This window comes from Schistocerca gregaria, chromosome 1, assembly GCF_023897955.1.
Source record: "Schistocerca gregaria isolate iqSchGreg1 chromosome 1, iqSchGreg1.2, whole genome shotgun sequence".
NCBI classification, from domain to species: domain Eukaryota; kingdom Metazoa; phylum Arthropoda; class Insecta; order Orthoptera; family Acrididae; genus Schistocerca; species Schistocerca gregaria.
The window spans coordinates 1,178,481,920-1,178,506,211 of record NC_064920.1 but is presented as its reverse complement, the minus strand read 5'-3'; positions in this window follow the sequence as shown (position 1 = coordinate 1,178,506,211).

Genomic DNA, 24,292 nt, shown 5'->3' with positions numbered 1-24,292 from the left:
CCTTTCTCTCTTTACACCACATTTTGCTGCGGTTTATATTACCCTATAGTCGTCTGATCTCGAATCATTGTCTCCTTTCTGTTTCACTTCACTGACCAACACTGTATCTAGACGGATCCCCAATTTCCTTTTTCAGGTTCTCTAGCTTCCTCACTATGTGGAAACTTCTGACTCTCCATGCTCCAACTAGTAGATGTTATTCACTCACGGGTACCTCTCCGTTCGCAGCCCCTTCCAAGAAATCCTAATGGAGAACTAATTCTGAATGTTTTCCCAGTGGAGAGATTGTCATGATGCTCTGTTATAGGCCACGTGTTCCATGGATTGAGTGTGTACAATGTAGTAGTTTTCATTATCTTATATATCCTCACGCAGTTGATTCTTCCGTCTTTTAGTGGCAATTTCCAATTGCGATGGCAAAAAGTTGCTCTGAAACTCTGTTAGCTCGTCAAAACTTTTTGTCAAAGCCGTTGGCAGAACGAGGGTGACTCCTTGTGCGGGAGACTTTGGCTGCCATTACTGATGACTGTTATTCAAAATTCAAGCATTGGCTAGTTTTGCACCCAGTACCCTGGCCATTTCTATTAGTAGCCTCCTATATCACATGTCCAACGTTATGAAGAGGGAAGCATCGGAGATGATTGGGAGGAGAAGATGAAGCATTGATGTAAGGGGTGATATGGGACAGACTAAACCGATAGGCAGGGCAGAATTCGTTGCATGCGGAAAGTGACCGCTAAAATTGCCCGGAAGTGTATGTAGTTACGTGGATAGTAAGACATTCGTATAGAAGCGACAACAACCCAGGATTTGGAATTATAGCGGAAACAAGTGGGTTGTTAAGAGTCCAATGTGTGGATTGTGTACTGTGACATTAAGTGGTTGTGTGAATAATAAAGCATTGCCATTACAACAACTAGCGAACGTTGTACGTTATTTTGTGTATCTTAGCAGAATATGTAAATACGGCTTTTCATATAATCGTTGGTTTTAGAAAAAGGAAAAACCAGTTCTTCTTTTTCTTCCTCCTGTTCATTTATCTACACTGTGTCAGTGTCACAGAATAGCAAATACCACTGTTATACAATTTCCACACCAGCTAAAGAATGAAGCATGTCTTGTCTGACAAACTGACTGCAGCATGTCTTGTATGCTCATATAGTTCTAGGTGGCATGCATAATGGGGCGCTTTGGTCAGTCGCAAATCATAAAGTGTTGAATAGTTTGTGTTTGGAACGGAATGAGCACATAGATCTGGTGTTGATGAAGGTAGGTTTCAGCTAGATTTATCAGAAAAATTTTAGTGAATTTACCCATTTAGGAAGTTCTTAGCAAACAATGGTTCAACGTATTCTTGAATAGTATTATCGATCGCTCTCAGATGTTAAGTTATAATGGTCCATAACCCTTATTGAGCCATGCTGCGGCTCGAGTTGGTGCTGTTTCTAGGCTTCCGCCCTCTGTTGCAGGACAGACGTTTAGTTGGCATGGTTGCACTTGTGTGTCTTCTTCTCATGTTGACTGCCGCCACTCGGTTTCGCAAGTGTTCCCCGTCCGCTAGTGGCAGCAGAGGCGGTTATCGATATGTAGTACTGTTGCCCTATCTTTGAAGCGACGTCGTCGTTTTTCCGGGTCATATGAGTGTTCCAGTTCGGTTGGGGACTCAGGAGGAGAAGCGAGGTTCACGCAGTGCAAGAACACGCTAGGACCGCTTGTGGCACACATGGACTGCCAGATGGAAGGACTGTGGTCACGAGGGTGCACGACTTCGCCGTAAACCGGATCCAGCAGATTTAAGATGAGTGCATTTCAATCCAAGTAGAGAAACCTCCACCATTGTGATATCTCGCGATTCATCTTGCTGCTCGTAGTGTCGCCGAGGTGAAGAGCAGTGACTGGAGTGCTTGGAGAAGGCTGATCTGATTAGCTTTCGTCGACTTCATATTAGTATTTACTGCGTTCAACTAGTTACAATTTGTTAATTTCAACAAGCAGTAGTTTTTCTTGTCTGCCCCGGAGATTAGTGTATCTAAGGGCTGTACAGCAGTGTACATTTCCATGACTTGCCGCTGCTGCCCAGTAAGGCGTGTAGTTTTGACAGCTTTCGTGATGGTAGGCCGGTTGGTGATTCCTCTACACTGGTGGTAGTGATTCCTCTCTCGTTCCGGGGCCTCTAAACACAGAATTCTGGCATGGTGCAGACTGCTGGTTCCAGCTTTGGCGTATTGTTCCATCGTTGCGTTTGGTTTATCGGACGTCAGGTAGCTTCAGGAAGATTATCATTAATCATTCGTTAGACTGCCACTAGCGTGAGTTACCGTCTTTTGAAGTGAATGAAACTCTTGGCTGCCTGTTTCATCGCTCGAAAAAGTGTTTGTTGCCGGACCGTCTCAGACGTCGATTCTTGGAGCACTATCTGTGACTGGTCCTTGTGTTTTATTATTGTATTATTTATTACCAAACCTTGTAATGACTACATTAAAGGTTATGTATCTCTAGTAAATAGTTCTGGTCGCCTTCTGCAATAAATAAAGCAGAGCAACGGTTGTATTACAAGGTTACCATCATCTTATTTCACCCATTTTGTGGTCAATTGTTTGTTCCTTTTAATTACCATTGTTTGTATTTGCTGTTTAACAGCATGTTTCTAATTCTTCTAAATAGTTTCCGTTCCTGGCGTGTAAGGCCTTCAGCCGTGATTATGGCCATCTGCTTTGAAAAAATAATTCGATATATGTATTTTAGCAGTAAGCCTTAAAACCTTATTTACTGCCATTCCTGGCGTCTGATCTCTTCTGGTGCATTTGTGGCCATTGACTTTTTAATATTTCATTGCCTGTCAGTTGCGGTAGGAGCGAGTTCTTAAACTTTCTTAATTTATTGCCATTCTTGGTCTGTAAGGCCTTCAGCCGTTATTACAGTGGCTTGTTTTTTTTTAAAAAAAAAAACATTACCTGTATCTGTATTTTATGGCGATTTGCTAAATTTTAACGCACTGAAAACACTATTATTTACACATTTGTTTATTCCTTCATTACTAACGTGTGGTATTACAACTTGAACAGCAAGCGTCCCAAAACGTTTCCCTGCGGCACACCCGAAGCTACTTGTACTTCAGACGATGACTGTTCATCTAAGATAACATGCTGTGTCCCCTCTACCAAAAGGTGCTTAATCCAGTCACAAATTTCTCTTGATACCCCATATGATCGAACTTCTGATAATAAGCGTAGGTGAGGTACTGAGTCAAATGTTTTTTTTCGGAAATGAAGAAGTACAGCATCTACCTGATGGCCTTTATCCAAATCTTTCAGTAAGTCATGTGAGGAAACTGCAAATTGGGTTTTATATGACCGATATTTTCGGAATCCATGCTGGTCGCATGAAGGAGGTCATTCTGTTCAAGATGCATCATTATATTTGAGATCAGAAAATGTTGTAAGATTCTATTTCGACGTCAAAGATATTGGACGGTAGTTTTGTGGATCACTTCTACTACCATTCTTGTATTATCTGTGCTTCCTTTCAACTATTGGACACGGTTTTTTGTCCGAGGGCTCTACCTCAGACTATAGTTAAAATAGGTGCTAACGCAGCCGAAAATTCAATATAGAATCTGATATGGATTCAATCGGGTGATATAACTTCGTTTAGTTTTAATTATTTCGACTGTTTTTCGACACCACTGGCATTAATACTGGTTTAACTTATTTTTGTAGTGAAACGACGATTAAATTAGGGCAGTTCTCCTGGGTTTTCTATTGCAAAGGAACATTTGAAAACAGAGGTAAGGATTTCAGATTTTGCTTTGCTGCACTCAGTTTGCGTCCCTGTTTCGTTCTCTAGGGCTGGACACTAACTTTTCTGTCACTAACAAACTTTATATAAGACCAGAATTTCTTTGGGTTTCGTGAAAGATCATTTGAGAGTATTCTGTTACGGTAGTCATTGAAGGCATCACGCATTGCCATCCTGATAGCCAAACCTGTTCCGTACAGAATCTCTCTATCTGTCTGTGTGTTTAGACGTTTCTTTAAAGTGACTCTATAGCAAAGTAATAGATTGCTCCTTGTTGTGATTTTGTAGGTGGAATTTTGAATTTTGTCTTTTTTAATGATGATAAATTTAGTCCTGTTGCTGGATGGTTAACCAGTGTTATTGCTCGCTGTAGAGGCATTGAGAGTATTAGTGGCTTTGAAAGTTATAATAACCGCCATTGCCTATCGTACTTTTAATGTTGGTGAAGTATTTAATAAGGATATTGGTACTTTTTGCTAATACCCGCCGCGCAGGATTAGCCGAGTGGTCTCGGCGCTGCAGTCAGGGACTGTGAGGCTTGTCCCGGTGCAGGTTCGAGTCCTCCCTCGGCCTTGAGTGTTTGCCCTTAGGATAATTTAGGTTAAGTAGTGTGTAAGCTTAGGGACTGATGACCTTAGCAGTTAAGTCCCATAAGATTTCACACAAATTTGAAAATTTTTGCTAATACCCTACAATGCCTTTTGTAATGAGGACTCGTGGAAATCTTAACGTGGATTAAGCTATCTATGTTTGGAAAGGATCTGGTGTATGTGAAATTGTAAAATTTGTTGGTGATTTGACTGCATATTATCTTAAATAATGAACCCTGATTAAAAAAAAAATCTACACATAGATTTTGTCAAAAGCCGAGAAGCGATTCTTGGTGCTGTAGCTTTCAGGGCACCTTGGGATTCTCTCTGTATGTGGCACCCCTGTGCACTGCACCTCTATGACTGCCTGTCGCAACACAGAGCTTTATGCGCGCACGTTTCCTCGACAACCTTAGCTCTGCTGGCCGCTGAGGACCGGAGGCTATAATTTTGATGGCCGTAGAGGGTGATTCAACGCTGAAGCTGGAACTTACGGTTTTGATAACGAGTGAGGCTGTGTAAGTGCGACCGTTTCCGCTCGCGCTGCCAGTCAGGATCGGGCTGCTGCACAGGTTACTACTTTGAACTACTCACGAGATGCGTCGTGTTAGGCGAGTTCGGCACTCACGCACTACTGTCGTCACCAACTATTGTTGATTGTAAGCCAGCCGCTGTGGCCGAGCGGTTCTAGGCGCTTCAGTCCAGAACCGCGATGCTGTTACAGTCGGAGGTTCGAATCCTGCCTCGGGCATGGATGTGTGTCATGTCCTTAGGTTAGTTAGGTTTAAGTAGTTCTAAGTCTAGGGGACTGCTGACCTCAGATGTTAAGTCCCATAGTGCTTAGAGCCTTTTGAACCACTTTGTTGATTGTAAGCATCTCTTTCTTCCTGTCACTCTCCAGTCAACCTCTTAACTCAGCATAACTGCTGCATAATCGACGATCTCTCACTTATATATTCACATTTTGGTCTGTTCCTTCTCCAGTTATTTCCTTCCACCACTATTTCACCGACGCCTTTCGTTTCCAATGTGGCTCTCTCATCGGGTTGTTATATGTTTTATCAAGCATTTTTTTTCTCATTTACCTGTTGCCGGATGTATCCACATCCCTTACTAGAACATCCTACTTGAATACTCTTCAGGAGAAACGCATTTCATTCTAATTGTTTCATTCCTGTCCTTTTTTTTATTTTTATCATCCATTTAAAGATGCTTCAGCCATTTTTATCAGTGTTCTTCTAGATTAAAGATTAATAACTTGGAAGTTAGTGGCATTATTTATTTTTTAGAATAAAGATTAATAACTTGGAACTTAGTGGCATTTTTAGAAAGCTATTTTGCTTTGAGCAGCCTTGGTATTTCGCATGTTTTGTATATTTATTTTCTGTGTCTGTTCTACATCCTACATAACAAAGATTCAACACTCTCTTCTCCGACTTCAACATTTATGTCTACTATATGCCCACACGTTGAGTGCACCACTTACGTTAATGCTTACAGTTACTGCAAGTGGATTTTATATACTTAACTACGTAGGTGGGAGTGACTCTCAAAATTCTATTAACAACCTCAGTTTATCGAGACATTTCTGCCAATGGATTCTTATCACGAACTGTTACAGCACACGCCTTCAGACTGATTCAGAATTAAAAAACTAAAAGCAGGTTTGTGGACAAGATAGGAAATAAAGAAAGAACACGAAGAGGTTGAAGCTGCTATTGAAATATCAGCGTACATCGTAGAGTTACCGAATTTCTTGTGATGTTGTATGGACTGTAGTATATTTATGAGTAAATATCATGTTCTATTTAACACGCTGGTACGACGTCGAAACCGTTCCACTAGTTGCTTAAGTAACAGAGAATAAGGATTATTCAAGAAATCACCTGTAAATAGTGTTCCTTCATGTCAGTGAAAGTTACGTTGTAGGTACTGCGAGATTCAGAAAAACAATGCTTTGGCACATAAACTGTAATAGATATGCGGAACCTGGGTTTCGATCTCATACGAATGTAGAAAGCTAAACCGAATCGTTACATTACATACTGAACAAGAGATATCTCCATGGAATCAATTAAATAGCAAAATATGCATGTAGTAACGTGGTCAGAATGTCACGACGCAGTTGAATTTCAAAACGGAACGGTAAAATAAATTTAAAGGAGAGACAGCTCATCATTTGGAAGACTAACTTTTATGTATCGTTCACAATAAAATCCAAACATGAATTCGTTCTACAGCTTGGCATGAATATGATACGGAAAGGCTTCTTTGATGTACAGATTGAACAGTAGGGGTAGAAGACTACATCATTGTCTTTCCAATATCAGAACTTAGTTCTTGGTCTTCCACTCTTGTTGTTCTCTCTTTCTTCTTGCACATTTTGTACATTACCAGTGTTTACCTGTTGCTTACCCCTATTTTTCTCAGAATTTCTAACATCTTGCACCATTTTACATTGTCGAACGCTTTTTCCAGGTCGACAAATCCTATGAACGTGTCTAGACTTTTCTTCAGTCTTGCTTCCGTTATCAACGGCAACGTCAGAATTCCCTCTCTGGTGTCTTTACCTTTCCTAAGGCCAAGCTCGGACGCCTATTGCGCACGGTCAATCTTAGTGATGCCAGTCACAGGTCTGGTACTAACGTCTGTTAGTACTTGTCATCCTCGTGAAGACTCGATACTGCATTCATCCTCTTAATTCTGCTTCAAGAGCCTTTACTCCGTGTAGTACATTTTCGGTAAAAAGCCAAAGACTTTTACCAGAAATTCCTCTTAGTCGTTTACCTTAAAATCACTGTCCGATCTGTGTCCATCGTCATTGCATTCGCCCGTCTTCGGAATACTTGTCTAAAGTATTCGTAAATTTCCCATCAGCAATGCGCACAGCAGTTTGTGGGTGAAACACCAACTTTGAGATGTTGTTCCGTATACTTATCGATGAGTATCCCTCTCAAAATGGTTCAAATGTCTCTAAGCACTATGGGACTTAACATCTGAGGCCATCAGTCCCCTAAACTTAGAACTACTTAAACCAAACTAACCTGACATCACACACAACAATGCCCGCGGCAGGATTCGAATCTGCGACCGTAGCAGCAGCAAGGGTCCGGAGTGAAGCGCCTAGAACAGCTCGGCCACAGCGGCCGACTAAGTATAGCGTGTGTAGTGTCTCTATCACAGGGAGTGGACGCAGGTCCAGCAGGATAACACCGTTTCATAATTGAGATGTGGTTAGGTTTGTTACGGGGTGCCCCAGACGCCTGTGCCATCGCCGTTTATATTGAGGAGAGGGATCGACACCTGCGTATCAACATACAGTATCACAGGCGAATTTTTGATGGTCACGGAAATCCAAATGAAGTGTAGAAAACGCTGAAAGGAATCGAAAAATCATGTAACATTTTTTGAGCAAACCTTTAAGGAGATGTCAAGATGTGACAAGTCAGAACGGCACGGCTGTAGAGACTGTGAATGGCGTTGAGGGACTCCGTGAGAGGAAAGTTTGAGGACACGTCGGCAGAGTTTCACAGATCCGCGAGGTGAGTGATATGACGGAGGCGAGACGGTCCTGCAGAGAGGTCCCAAAGAAGACTGCTAATGGCAAATATCAAGGACTCTACGGACGTCTACGTATTCACAACAAAGAATAGTCGGATTCAGAAAGGAAATACATCTACTTCGAGTCTTTTAAAGAAGATTTTCGTGTTATAGACATCCACTCGATGATGTTAGTACTTCGAAAACCTTCGTAAATGAATAACAATTTCTATAATAATTCATGAAAATACGAGAGCAAAATTCAATTGATGATTGGTTTCATTTAGCCTCAGCACCTGTACCATGTACATAACACAAAGCCTCCAGTGGCAAAAGGCTAGACTTATTTTGTATAAATAATATTACTAAGGTACCCAGCAACGTTTCTCAATTACTACATATGCATTGGAAGTGGATATACGTCCTAATCTCCTTCTCGCCCCCTCTCTCTATCTATCTACTCCTCCCCCTCCCCTAATGCATCTCACCCTATCTCTGTCCATTACTTTCCCCCCACTGTCCAACACACTCCATACATATCTTATCCCACACTACCCATCTCTTGCCCCCTCTTCTTCTTCTTTATATCCGATTGCTCCTCCCTTTTCTGTCCTCCTGCTCTCTCTGACCTTATTTATTGTTATTGAAAACAGAACCTTGATTGGGAATATAAGTCGAAATGGTTGGGTAAATCGGTTGAATCGTTAGTAGACTGGGTATGAAACAGACCTTTCCAGCTGCTGGATCTATAAGGACAGTAATTTTAATGACATACAAACACGTGGGATTGTAACGGATGGCGCAGATAAAGCTAGCCCGTGTCACTACAAAAGAAATGCAGTGAAATTACAGAAAACTAGACTTACCATTTGTTTACAAAGAAAAATACGATAAACCTACGTTTATAGTAGACGTGACCGCCTGCAACATCAGTACACAACTGTGCACGTCCAAGCATATCCAGATACACCAGGCATAAAGTTCAGTATAGATTGCAGCAACTTCACGGTTGATGTTACCTTTCAGTTTTCTGTATTGTGTGCGCATTTCTTTCGTAGATCCTACTTTCAAGCGTTCCACAGAAAAAGATCACATGTTTTTAGATCCGGCGAACGCGGTGGCCATAAGTGATGTTCAGTCCCAATGGGGCACTGTTAAGTAGGGCGTTCCCCAAGGGTCGGTGCTGGGGCCACTGCTGTTTCTTATTTATATAAATGATAAGCCTTCTAATATTACAGGTGATTCAAAACTATTTCTGTTTGCTGATGACACCAGCTTGATAGTGAAGGATCTTGTGTGTAATATTGTAACAGTATCAAATAATGTCGTTCATGAAATAAGTTTGTGGCTTGTGAAAAATAATTTGATGCTAAATCACAGCATGATTCAGTTTTTACAGTTTCTAACTCACAATTCAACAAGAACCGATATTTTGATCACACAGAATGGGCATATTATTTGAGAGACGGAACAGTTCAAGTTTCTAGGCGTTCAGATAGATAGTAAGCTGTTGCGGAAAGCCCATGCTCAGGACTTTGTTCAGAAACTAAATGCTGCTTTATTTAGCGTTAGAGCGTTTAAAGTACTCAGTAGTAAAGCCGCTTTATAAAAAGGGAGAAAGGGATAATGTAGAAAATTTTAGACCTATTTCTACGCCATCAGTGTTTGCAAAAGTTATCGAAAAGGCTGTGTATGTAAGGTTAATTGATCATTCTATATCACACGATTTGCTATCAAATGTACAGTTCGGCTTTAGAAGTCATTTGACAACTGAAAATGCTGTATTCTCTTTTCACTGTGAGGTACTGGATGAGCTAAACAAAAAGTTTCGAACGCTTGGCGTATTTTTTGATTTAACAAAGGCATTTGACTGTGTTGATCACACAATATTGCTCCAGAAGTTGGACCATTACGGAATAAGGGGAGTAGCTCACAACTGGTTCACCTCTTACTTTAGCAACAGGCAGCAAAAGGTCGTTATTCAGAATGTTGATAACGGCTGTGATTTGTGATCTGAGTGGGGTACTGTCAATTGGGGGGGGGGGGGGGGTGCCCGAGGGATCAGTGTTGGGGCCACTCCTGTTCCTTATTTATTTAAATGATATGCCCTCTAGTATTATGGGTAACTCTAAAATATTTCTGTTTGCTGATGACGCTAGCTTGGTAATAAAGGATGTTGTGTCCAACATTGACTCGGTTTCAAGTAGAGCAGAACATGACCTTAGTTCATGGCTTTTAGAAAATAAACTAACAGTAAGACTCAGTTTTTACAGTTCCTAACACATAATTCAACCAAACCTGACGTTTTAATCTCACAGAACGGGCATATGATTAGTGAAACTGAACAGTTCAAATTCCTAGGTGTTCAGATAGATAGTAAGCTTCGTGGAAAGCCCACGTTCAGGATCTTGTTCAAAGACATAATACTGCCATTTTCACTATTCGAACGGTATCGAAAGTGAGTGATATTTTGACACGTAAATTAGTCTACTTTGCTTATTTTCATTCACTTATGTCGTATGGCATTATGTTTTGGGGTAACTCTTCCCATTCTAGAAGGATATTTTTGGCTCAGAAACGGGCGGTTCGGGCAATAAGTGGTGTGAGTTCACGAACCTCTTGTCGACCTCTTTTGACGAGTCTGGGTATTTTGACATTGGCCTCTCAATATGTATATTCTTTATTATCGTTTCTTGTTACCAATATTAGTTTATTTCCAAGAATATGCAGCTTTGACTCGGTTAATACTCGGCAGAAATCAAACCTCCATTTGGATTGGACTTTCTTAACTCTTGTGCAAAAAGGTGTGCAGTATACTGCTGCATCCATTTTCAATAAGCTGCCACTCGAATTCAAAAATCTAAGCAGTAATCCATGCGCTTTCAAATCGAAACTGAAGAGTTTCCTCATAGGTCACGCCTTCTATTCTGTCGAGGAGTTCCTTGAAAAATTAAGATGATTCTCATTGTATTGCTGATAGCGTTTGCTTAAACTTATGGACTGATTTTCTTTCAGGTTCATGACCATTTATTTTTATCTGTTATTACTTTTTATGTTGTAAGTTCATGTACTGATACGTTCCATGACCTTGGAGATTTGCTCCTCAATTTGGTCCTACGGAACGTGACATTTAAATAAACAAATAAATAAATAGAACAGCATCTGAAATAGGTGACAGTTCAACACGAAAAGAAGTCTACTTCGCATATTTTCATATGATTATGTCGTATGGTATTATTTCTTCTGATTCAAAAAGGGCTTTTTTGAATCAAAAACGGACTGTTCGAGCTGTATATGGTGTAAGTTCGAGAACCTCTTGTCGACCCCTACTCAATAGTCTGGGAATTTTGACATTGCCCTCACAGTATATATTTTCTTCAATGTCGTTTGTTGTTAGCAATATTAGCTTATTCCCAAGAGTTTTCAGTTTTCACTCAGTTAATACTAGGCAGAAATCAAATCTGCACGTGGAATGCACTTCCTTGACTCTTGTGCAGAAAGGAGTGCAGTATTCTGCTGCATCCATTTTCAATAAGCTACCACAAGAACTCAAAAATCTTGCTAGTGGCCCAAACACTTTTAAGTCTAAACTGAAGAGATTCCTCATGGCTCACTACTTCTATTCTATCGAGGAACTCCTGGAAGAACTGAAAAATTAAGCAAATTCCAGTGTTACATTGTTGATTTTCTTTATTTAAACTTACGACTTGTCGCCTGAATATGTTTCTTATATTTCATTTTATCTGTTTCTACTATCGTGTTATAATTTCATGTATTGGCTCGTTCCATGGTCCCACGGAACAAATACATAAATAAATAAATAAGCGTTTGCTAACAGTTCGTTCCTAAGTGAAGTCATACACCCGTTCCAGGGATATATCAGACGTGTGGCAAGTTGCTTCATCTTTTTGGAAGAAGCAATATTTTCATTCGTATTCAATGAGTTGAGCACAAATGTATCAAAAATTTACATATATCCAATCGTATTGAGGGAAGTCGTATTGAGGGAAGTGTCAAAAATTATCGGTCCATCGATGCTCGTTCCTGTAATACCGCATCAAACGCAGACTTTTTCATCATGGGACGGTTGCTGAAATATAATGTTAGGGTTCACCGTTGCCCAGTTCTTCGTGTTCTGTGAATTCACGTGACCGGAAATATGAAACCATGCGTCATCATTCAGGATGTAATGGAAAGGGCCTTAAAAACTATCTTTGAAGTTTTTCATAAGCCACGTGCAGTAATCTACGAGGGTTGGAACTTTAATAGTGCCAACTAGTTATTTACAGGTCGTACAAAATAGATACGTATTTCAAAGCTTTACTGATCTTCAAAGTAATCATCAGCATTGTGCATAACCAGTTGCAGCGAAGTGGATCTCGTAGGATACTCTTAGGAGTGCCAGTTGTGTTGACAGTTCCAGCGGCGGTGTCTATTGCAGACGAATTTTTATCAGTTCTGAAGCGAATGCCGCGAAGTGTTTCCTTCAGTTTAGCAATCGAGGGCTTAAGTCAGGTTAGTGGACTAGGTGGTGTAGCACTTAGCAGCCTCGTCAAACAAATCAGTAACAGCTTGCACTGTACGTGCTTGAGCATTTGTGCTGCAAAGTAATGGTCAGGTCCAGGAGAAAGAGTCATCACTTCTATCTCTAAGCTGGTCTTAGGTTGTGCACCAAAAATGAACAACATAGAGACAGAAGTAATGGCAGTGCTAAGAGTATCCTACGACTTCCACATCGCTGGCGACGGGTTATACACAATACTGGTGACCACTTTCAAGGTCAGAAAAACTTTAAAACGCGTATCTATTTTGTACGAGCTTTAAATAAATAGTTGCCACCATTAGAGTTCCAACCCTCGTACAAGCTTCTAACTGCCATCCTCCCGAAATTGCTGCACAACCATTACGCGTTATGTCTTCGCATTAAGACTTTTCAGTATTCATTGGCCACTCCTCCGACTTACATGCGCCTGTTGGGCCAGTTTATGTATAGATCTGCGGGTTTGGGCTCTGAATAATTCTTCGGCGAAAGTAGGCAACAGCCTCTGATGTGCGACCTGAAGGAATTCGTCGTCATTTGACACTTTGCACCGATCCGTAGGTGCGGCAGTTTTTGTACGTACTCTGTATTATGCTCTTTGCTGGTAATCCTCTACCTGGACATTGACCCCAAAAATATTGCGAGTTTTCTTATTCGAAACCGTTTTCACATATGATTCCACGGTTTCAATTCTTTCTTTTATCGAGAAAGTCATTCTGCATGTCGTAAAGAGAAACGTCTAGCTTCATTGATGAAATACAGTGAAATGCTGAAGGAAAAATGCTAACAATCGATTAATGTATAAAACTGTCCTTTGTTGTAGGTTTTCATTTCAGAAGTCGAAATATTGCATTCGCATTCAGAGGGGAGGCGGGCTACTTTCAACTGCGCCATCCTGTAAAGTTAGCCATAAACACAACTTTCCTGTTATCTTATAAAAAATATCTGCGAAAAGGAACAAAACACACACACATTTTCACAGCACAGCTTAGCATGTTCTTTCTCGCAGCTGCCGGCAGGGGTGGCCGAGTGGTTCTAGGCGCTACAGTCTGGAACCGCGCGACCGCTACGGTCGCAGGTTCAAATCCTGGCATGGATGTGTGTGATGTCCTTAGGTTAGTTAGGTTTAAGTATTAAGTAGTTCTAAGTTCTTGGGGATTGATGACCTCTGCAGTTAAGTCCCATAGCGCTCAGAGCCATTTTTTCTCGCAGCTGGTTTAAGAGAAAATGTTTATTGCTCACTTCTTATTCGATTTACCACCAAACGCTGTCCAGGTTAATCAGTCTCATTGACTCGACGGTCGTGTAGCTGGCTTGCGCTACGCGTCCGATATTTCTACGCCTCACTGGTAGCACTTTTTTCAAAAGGAATAACCACGATCTGAAGTCATCTGAATGTTCGCAACACACCAATTCCCACAAATTGGTATCAAATCAGTCTTTGCAACACACCAAAGATGAGCTCATCTCGACTTCAACAGTATTCCTTTCGGCAAAATATCAATATTCAACGCGAAATTTGTTGTTTTATGAGAACATGGTACACACAAACTGTCAAAGTGAGCGTCATACTTTTTTATGAAGATATGTGTCAGCAGAACTGTCAAATCGACCGTCACATTTCTTTCATTGCCATTTTCATACAACAATGCCATCCAAGTTTACGACTTTTCCGGTGGATTTTCCAGAAATTTTCTTTTATACAAACATTACGAACGCACACACACAAAGCCAAGTCGGTCGAGCCGTTCTAAGTGTTTATCTTTCAAACAGGCGGTAATAGATTTTTGTTAGTTTGCTTCAAAGTCAGAAGAATTCCTGAACTTTATTTACTTCTCTGCTACCAGTTTTGATGTTAAGTTTCTCAAAAAATGGCTCTGAGCACTATGGGACTCAACTGCTGTGGTCATCAGTCCCCTAGAACTTAGAAGTACTTAAACCTAGCTAACCTAAGGACATCACACACATCCATGCCCGAGGCAGGATTCGAACCTGCGACCGTAGCAGTCGCACGGTTCCGGACTGCGCGCCTAGAACCGCGAAACCATCGCGGCCGGCTTAAGTTTCTCAATATTCTGATTTCTGCTACAGCTTATTACTTTCGTCTTTCTTCGCTTTACTCAGCCCTGACTCGGTCAATATCTCTTAGGTCAGAAAACAATTCTCCACTGTTTCTATATTTGATTAAAAAACTGCAATGCTATGTGATCCTCACTGCCCTTTTCTTAACTAATTTGTGCCTAATTTTATTCTGAGATGCTCAGTAATGTATGTAAATAGGGTAAATGTAAATTTGATTCAAAAAGTACTTGAAGTGATGCGAAGCGCAGCTAGACAGCAAGAAACTCTGTAGCGCGTAGTTCCCGCAATGATAGTAGTTGTGACTCTTTGAGTATGGAGTCTAAAAAAAAAAGACAATTGATTTATTAAAAATAGAGGACTGTTAATCTGTATCTTGTGGAAAGACGGCGTGTTGCTAAGGCGTCGCTCAGAACGAATTGTTACATTTAATGAAAATTGATATTTTAGTGATAAAACCGAGTAAAGTACGTGTAAGACTTGCCAAACATTTACGTATACAAATTTTTTGGAAGTGAAGAATAGAAATATCTTGTTTTTGGAAAAGGAGGTGAACTTCATTGTCGTAGCCGTCTATCAATCGACAGAATTTTAAGTGTACAAAGTTCACTAAAATAGAGGAAAGGAAAAGCATTCTCTACAGTTTTCATTCAATACGTAACTACCTCTCATAATTTATTAATTACAGTAATTGGATTATGTTCATGTATAATAGTATGGTGCTGAACTTAACCGACCAATTTTGATGCAGCAGGACGTGTAGTTTGAAGGAAGTTTGTGTGCCAAGCAATCTCCTTTTCTCTCCTCTGTTTGCTCTTATTTACTTGCAACAGTGTTCCCTTAGGTATGAAAAGCTACCACAACCTGGGCTCAAATCTACCCGCAATACGGCCAAGTAACCAAGAGAGTCGTATTTTAAATCTTAAAGAGCAATAACCTCCTCCAAATTATAATACGTCACCAACTGGTGCAGAAGCTCATCATTTAAGGAGGCAGCAACCAAAATTCAGGTACCAGTTACGACTTAAAGTAAAAATCTCAATCAAAAACCAATCTCTATCTCTCTCCAAACACATATATAAATATTCATATTATTAACATAAAAGTCGTTTTATAAAATCTGGTGAATGGCTCAAAAATCAATAAATGAATGCATTACCATTATTCGCTACTCACTATCATTTCCCGAAGTGCATATTTTTTAAATTTGTGCAAAAGTTTCTGACTTAAGCAATCCAGTATTTGTTATTAATTTGGAGAGTAAAACCTCCTTGTTTCGAAAGCATAAATTTAAATGAACCCCTTGTCCGATATTCGGAACTGCACTTACTATCTAACAAATCTCTGTTTGCCAGACACGTAAAGCTTACTTTATTTGTCATCTAAAGTTAACAAGAATTCCAAAGAAGTTGGTGGATACGGAACAAAAAGAGAAACGGCGTATACGTCGGAACCTAAACGACGCCGGTAATCCGTCACGCAGTCTGTGGGAAAGTTCGGCGCGGCGAGAACTTTGCAGGCTGACGTTGTTGGGACTTTGTTTCTTCATCTCACTGAAGACTTTCCTTCTCCTCGTCTCCTTTTTCCTTATTTAGGGAGTTCACCTTACATTTCCTGGAAACAACGCAGACGACAGTAAACAACCAATTTTTTCACATCAGATGAATTCGCAATTGCGAATAATGACCACCATCAGCTGTAGAATGGAAAGACGACAACGGATATTTGTGCCGGACTGGGACTCGAACCCGGATTTCCCGCTTATCGCGAGCAGTCGCCTTACCATTTGGTAAGCCCCATGGTTGAAGACATATGGAAGGTGGAGTCTGGCAGTGAGTCTTGTACGAATAACCAACTGGCCACGAATTTTCATGGTCATCCTTCCATTCTACAGCTGATGGTGGTCATTATTCGCAATTGCGAATTCATCTGATGTGTTTCGTAATGGCTGTAATCGCCGCAGTTCATCATCAACAGAATAACATGTGCACTCCAATGTGTTGTTGTGGTCTTCAGTCCTGAGACTCGTTTGATGGAGCTCTCCATGCTACTCTATCCTGTGAAAGCTTGTTCATCTCCCTGTACGTAATGGAGCCTACACTTTCTAAATCTGCTAAGTGTATTCATCTCTTGGTCTCCCTCTACGATTTTTACCCTCCACGCTGCCCTCCAATAGTAAACATGGATCCCTTGATGCCTCAGGACATGTGCTACCAACCGATCCTTCTTCTAGTCCAGTCAAATTGGGCCAAATATTCCTCTTCTCCACAATTCTATTCAGTACCTCTTCATTAGTTACGTGATTTACCCATCTAATCTTCAGCATTATTCTGTAGAATCACATTTCCAAAGCCTCTAGCCTCTTCTTGTTTAAACTATTTATCGTCCACGTTTCACTTCCATGTTTGGCTACACTCCATACAAATACTTTCAGAAACAACTTTCTGACACTTAAATCTATACTCAATGTTAACAAATTTCTCTTCTTCAGAAACGCTTTCCTTGTCATTACCAATCTACATTTTACATCCTCTCTACTTCGACAATCATCAGTTATTTTGATCCCCAAATACTACTTTAGGTGTCTCACTTCCTAGTCTAATTCCCTCAGCATCACACGATTTAATTCGACTACATTCAATTATCATCGTTTAGATTTTGTTGTTGTTCATCTTATATCCTCCTTTCAAGACACTGTCTCCATTCCGTTCAACTGCTCTTACAGGTTCTTTACTGTCTCTAACTTAATTACAATGTCATCGGCGAACCTCAAACTTTTTATTTGTTCTCTATGGATTTTAATTCCTACTCCGAATTTTTCATTTGTTTCCTTTTCTGCTTGCTCAATACACAGATTGAATAACATTGGGGATAGGCTACAACCCTGTCTCACTCCCTTCGCAACCATTGCTTCCCTTTCATGCCCCTCGACTCTTAGAACTGCCATTGGCTTCTGTAGAAATTGTAAATAGCCTTTCGCTGCCTGTATTTTACCACTGCCACCTTCATTATTTGGAAGGGAGTATTCCAGTCAACATTGTCAAAAGCTTTCTCTAAGTCTACAAATGCTAGACACGTAGGTTTGCCTTTTCTTAATCTTTCTTCTAAGAAAAGTCGTAAGGTCAGTATTGCCTCACGTGTTCCAGTGTTTCTACGGAAACCAAACTGATCTTCCCCGAGGTCGGCTTCTACCAGCTGTTCCATTCATTTGTAAAGAATTCATGTTAGTATTTTGCAGCCGTGACTTATTAAAACGATAATTTTGTAATTTTTACACCTTTCAGCACTTCCTTTCTTTGGGTTTGGAATGATTATATTACTCTTGAAGTCCGAGGGTATTTCACCTGTATCATACATCTTGCCCACCAGATGGTTTTGTCAGGGCTGGTTCGCCCAAGGCTATCAGTAGTTCTAATGGAATGTTGTCTGCTGCCGGGGCCTTGTTTAGACTTAGGTCTTTCAGTGCTCTGTCAAACTCTTCACGCAGTATCATATCTCTCATTTCATCTTCATCTACATCATCTTCTGTTCCCATAATATTGTCCTCAAGTACATTGCCCCGGACCAATTTTGTAGTGCAGTTAGACTAATAATCAAACGGACGTACATGCATATTCGATTGACAATTCGATTTACGAGGATAGTGCTTGTAAATCTAGTAGCGTTCCTTTGGTGATTCAAGGGACAGGTACGCTTTTCAAAATAGGTTGTATAATTTTAGTATTGGTTGATGTTGCATTGTTACGTGGTGTTTTACTGGTCAGCGCATTTAACTGCATCCTGGACTGTTCAGAATCTAGCGCAACACAGGATAATTACGAGGGCTAGTCGTAAAGTTCCGTTAATTTATGAAAAAATAATTGTGGTATATAACTTAAACCTATAACTGTGAGCTATATTTTTACTCCTATGTTACTGCCTCTCAAATTAAGGCACTTGTCATATCCAGGAACGAGGTTTTCAATGTCCTCGTTGTAGAACTCTGACATCTGTGAGCTATGCTTTGACACTCTCCTATAATTCGTGGTCATCTTCATGTCGATGGGACCACAGCAATTTTATCGTCTTCGGAAACAGGTGAAAATATCTTGGTAACAAATCTCGGCTGTAAGGAGGATGATAAAACAACTCCCAAATGAAACTCTTAAGCAACTGTGATGTGTCTGCGTGAGTATGTGGCCTAGAGTTGTGCACAAAAGCTATGCCAGACCACAATCTGTCATGCTTTCTGTTCTGGGTGGATCTTACGATCTTTTATTTGGTCTGTGCGGATTCACAAACACTGCCCGAACTCTTACGGAAATCGGCAAAAAGCCGCGAGCAATAAGTATAATAGGCAGGGGGCACAATGAATATAGTGCGGGACAGTAAGTTGGGAATGTGGGTCTCACCAGAGGCGTGCCAGAGATAAGTCCCTACAGTTTTCACTATCCTATATGTCATCAGTGGCTCAGATGGACGCCGGCACAGTAGCTCAGCGTCTTCGGTCAGAGAGCTGACTGGCCTCTGCAATAAAAGAAATGAGTGAAAAGATCAACAACGAACTTCAACGGGTGTCATGTGACGTAGGTTACTACGAAATACAGCGAACCATAACGAACAAAAAAAAAAGGTGCACAGAGCATCTGCCATGTAAGCAGGAAATCCCGGGTTCGAGTTCCGGTGCGGGCACACATTTTCACCCATCCACGTTGACTTACACTCCTGGAAATGGAAAAAAGAACACATTGACACCGGTTTGTCAGACCCACCATACTTGCTCCGGACACTGCGAGAGGGCTGTACAAGCAATGATCACACGCACGGCACAGCGGACACACCAGGAACCGCGGTGTTGGCCGTCGAATGGCGCTAGCTGCGCAGCATTTGTGCACCGCCGCCGTCAGTGTCAGCCAGTTTGCCGTGGCATACGGAGCTCCATCGCAGTCTTTACCACTGGTAGCATGCCGCGACAGCGTGGACGTGAACCGTATGTGCAGTTGACGGACTTTGAGCGAGGGCGTATAGTGGGCATGCGGGAGGCCGGGTGGACGTACCGCCGAACTGCTCAACACGTGGGGCGTGAGGTCTCCACAGTACATCGATGTTGTCGCCAGTGGTCGGCGGAAGGTGCACGTGCCCGTCGACCTGGGACCGGACCGCAGCTACGCACGGATGCACGCCAAGACCGTAGGATCCTACGCAGTGCCGTAGGGGACCGCACCGCCACTTCCCAGCAAATTAGGGACACTGTTGCTCCTGGGGTATCGGCGAGGACCATTCGCAACCGTCTCCATGAAGCTGGGCTACGGTCCCGCACACTGTTAGGCCGTCTTCCGCTCACGCCCCAACACTGTGCAGCCCGCCTCCAGTGGTGTCGCGACAGGCGGGAATGGAGGGACGAATGGAGACGTGTCGTCTTCAGCGATGAGAGTCGCTTCTGCCTTGGTGCCAATGATGGTCGTATGCGTGTTTGGCGCCGTGCAGGTGAGCGCCACAATCAGGACTGCATACGACCGAGGCACACAGGGCCAACACCCGGCATCATGGTGTGGGGAGCGATCTCCTACACTGGCCGTACACCTCTAGTGATCGTCGAGGGGACACTGAATAGTGCACGGTACATCCAAACCGTCATCGAACGCATCGTTCTACCATTCCTAGACCGGCAAGGTAACTTGCTGTTCCAACAGGACAAAGCATGTCCGCATGTATCCCGTGCCACCCAACGTGCTCTAGAAGGTGTAAGTCAACTACCCTGGCCAGCAAGATCTCCGGATCTGTCCCCCATTGAGCATATTTGGGACTGGATGAAGCGTCGTCTCACGCGGTCTGCACGTCCAGCACGAACGCTGGTCCAACTGAGGCGCCAGGTGGAAATGGCATGGCAAGCCGTTCCACAGGACTACATCCAGCATCTTTACGATCGTCTCCATGGAAGAATAGCAGCCTACATTGCTGCGAAAGGTGGATATACACTGTACTAGTGCCGACATTGTGCATACTCTGTTGCCTGTGTCTATGTGCCTGTGGTTCTGTCAGTGTGATCATGTGATGTATCTGACCCCAGGAATGTGTCAATAAAGTTTCCCCTTCCTGGGACAATGAATTCACGGTGTTCTTATTTCAATTTCCAGGAATGTATATCAACTCCTGTATGCAGCTAGGGGTATTCATTTCATTGTAATAAAAGGTATTTCATTTCCTTTGCCTGTTTCAGGCACCTAGTACTCTTCTTCAGATGATTATAATGATCGTATTATTTGCAAGTGTAAAAAATAAAGAAAATAAAGAAAGATGCTGCACGCAACATATTATTGTGGTCATGAAGTTCAAAGTACATGTGCTTGTTTATAGTTTCACAGCAAATTTCTTAGTTTATTGTAGTGCCTCTTCCTATAAAATCAACGAGTACTACCTCTCTGAAGCGAGAAACAATTATTAAGAGTTTTCGTGCAGAAACTTCAATCAAATACTACTTGGCGAGCTAGCGTGGTCCCACCCCATTGATATTTTTTTCACGTTGACCTGTTATGTAAGCCATGTTTCATACCCTATCACACTCTGATTAAGTAATCCGTCCTGTTCTACATTGTACGCACCGGAAACTTTAATGTGGCGCCCAATCAGTTGGTTTTGCGGACATCAGTGAGAAGCTTCGGGGGATATTTGATTACAAAGCTTATTAGTCACAAGTTCATGCAATACCGTCCATGGTACCTGTAGGAAACTTACTGATGATTCTGTAAACGTGAACTAGCAATTTCCTCTGATTCTGTCAAAGCATTCCAACACGTTCTATTGTCACGACAGACCATCATCCAGTTCTTCTCCATCGTGGACGCACAAACAGCACAGCTTTCGTATAGCACTAACACTCATAATGTTCTCGCCATGCAGTGCATAACGCTCACAATGAGTGCCTACACTTCTCATGTTTCTCGCACGCAGAAAACAGAGTAAGCACGTAATCCACAGGCGGCGGGAGTTTCGATGATAGCGATAATTTTTATTTAGAATAACAGCCCAAACATTCTTTCGCTAACCTTTCCGTGGGATAGCCAGCGTCGTGCTGAGTCGGATGGTATAGCTTTGCTGAAATCGTTACGATAACCTCACTCCTCTGCACGCGAGATAGCATCGGAACTTACTTTCCGGAAATTCCTTGTAATTGTACTTAATTTTAGAATTATTTGAAGCCTCGAGCTTCTCTCATCTTAACTTTCGTACACTGTATTTGCCATTGAAGTGAACGTTTTATAGAATTATGCAACATATACCGTGTTAACATATGAGGATTTTTATGGAGTCAGAAGTACTCTAGTGTTGAAAACAATATGGTTTCAGCACGAAATGGCGGTCTAAAGCTCTGTTGGCTTTAAATTCCAGTTTTGAGAAGGCTGAAGGTAGTTGAGATCAGTTCGCTGCCATCTTTCTTGACTTCCAGAAAGCATTTCACACTGTCACCGAGTTAACGAACAAGGTAGATACGGAATATTCGACAATATAAAGTCCTGGTTTGAATACTGTCTAGCTAACGGATTCATTGCGCCGTTCTCATCAAAAGACAGTACCAGAAATAAAATTAATATTCTGAATCATCGACCTAATTTCACCGTGTCTCAAAATACACAAGTTTCAAAGTGTCTTGGGGAAAACAGCTAAAGATTCTTTTGGTTCTAGTAATACCAAGAAAGATCAAAAGTGACAACGCAGACGGGAATACATAAAAGAGAAAGAAATATTTCAATCGGATGGGAAAGGGGTGGCACGCATGTACAATGAAGATGTTTCTCCGCCTCTATAATGAAAGGCACATGGCAGCAAAAACAGCTTGTTAGTAGTTCCTCAAACGAAACTTGATAGATACCAAATGCTGTGAATGGAAGACCGCGTTAATGAACTGCTTCAGGTTATAAACGAATAATAAACATGATGGATGTTTTACACTAGTTTTATTTACCTATTCGGTTTTCACCTTATAAGGCACTCGTCAGGCTGTAACTGCTGAGAGCCTTGTAAGTAAAAAATTGAGTAACTAAATAAACTGATACAAAATTCATAATACGTAGTGTTTTTCTTCCGTTTATAATCACGAAATTCTACCAAGCACCGACAGAAGAATCTAATAACTCTTTCAACGTTTCCCAGCTCAGAATGATAACTGAACACCAGTTACGTTTTTATTTACTGTAACGTTTACACATGTACGAAGGTTACGAGGAATATACATTAATATACATACGAAGGGGTTTACCGATTCAGCATTGATTACTTTTGGCGCACGTTTCATGTTTACATGGTATGTCATGTTCCCAGAACACACAACACTTACAAGAAAACAGCTCTATAGTGCTAAGACTAGTAGGCTACTCTTGATATACATATCTCTGGAGCTAAGCACAGCACAAAATACTAGTACACCGTTACCTTTAACTACTGAATGATTTAGTGTCAGTTGCAATGAGGTCTCAAACATAACTACATGGTATGAAGTTTGCATAGGTGTATGAAGTGGAAGGATTCGTAAATTAAGTGATAGGATTCGAAAACTACTTGGAAAATCTAAACGTCTACATAGAATCCAGGAGGAATTGCCAGCCATTATGAATAAAATTACGTAAGGTTATCCAAGGACTAAGACGAAATATCACCTTAACGCATATACAGAAAGTTCCTTTCATCAAAAGCTGTCTGTTGGTATCATAATTGTACAGTTAGGTGTACACATACTGTTAATTCAAGAGTTTAATTGCTACGACACATTTTATTATATGAAAATGGTTAATGCAAATCTGTAAATCTTCTGAAGTTTTAATTCCCAGATATAGTAGATACACTGAGAGCAATCTTACTAATCTTAAATATGTAATACAATCAATAAATCAAAACACACACACGCGAGAGAGAGAGAGAGAGAGAGAGAGAGAGAGAGAGAGAGAGAAAGAGAGAAATAGAAAGAGAAAGAAAGAGATCACTGATATCACAAACTCGCATTCAACAGCTGGTAATAACATCGAACAGCTGGCAACACATCCATAACATAACATCAAGTAAACAAAGGTTCATTACCTAGTACTGTGAGAAGGAAAAATCGTATGGCAAAAAGCAGAACAACAACATTAGAAGAGGAAAAAGCACACATGTAGACAGCACCTCCGGAATTTGTGAGTAGAAATTCATACTATCGCTAGAGCATACATAAGCAGAAAGTCACAGAATTGTTTAAAACATCAACATATTACGTCCAAAAGGCAGAGTAAAGTAGTTTAAATATAAATACGTATATATTCCAGGCCACTCAAGATGTCTTGCAAATAATAAAGTCGAAACTCGTACAGAAATAATTTTTGTTGTTGTTGTTGTGATAGACGGATCTAAGGTAACAATTATCAAAATAATATTATACACGACTGAGGATGACAGGACAACAAATAGTTATAATGTTGAATCAGCATAAGTTCATTTCTAATTCAGTTGTCAGTATGTACATTCAGAACAATTTAACCTTCTGTTTTACAAATTACTTTGCCCTGTTTTATATTGCTGGTAACCAAATTACATTATACTTATACGAAATTGTACCTAATGTATTTTATTCAAATTTTTTGACATATCATTCACAAATAAAATTAATAAACAATTTTGTCTAAAATTTCCTTTATTTTTCTTCTGTTCATGCATCCCTCAAACAACTGACAGTAATAACGGGAAATAAATGAGTCCATAAGTTTTTAAATATATTGCCATATCATGTTTAGCTTTG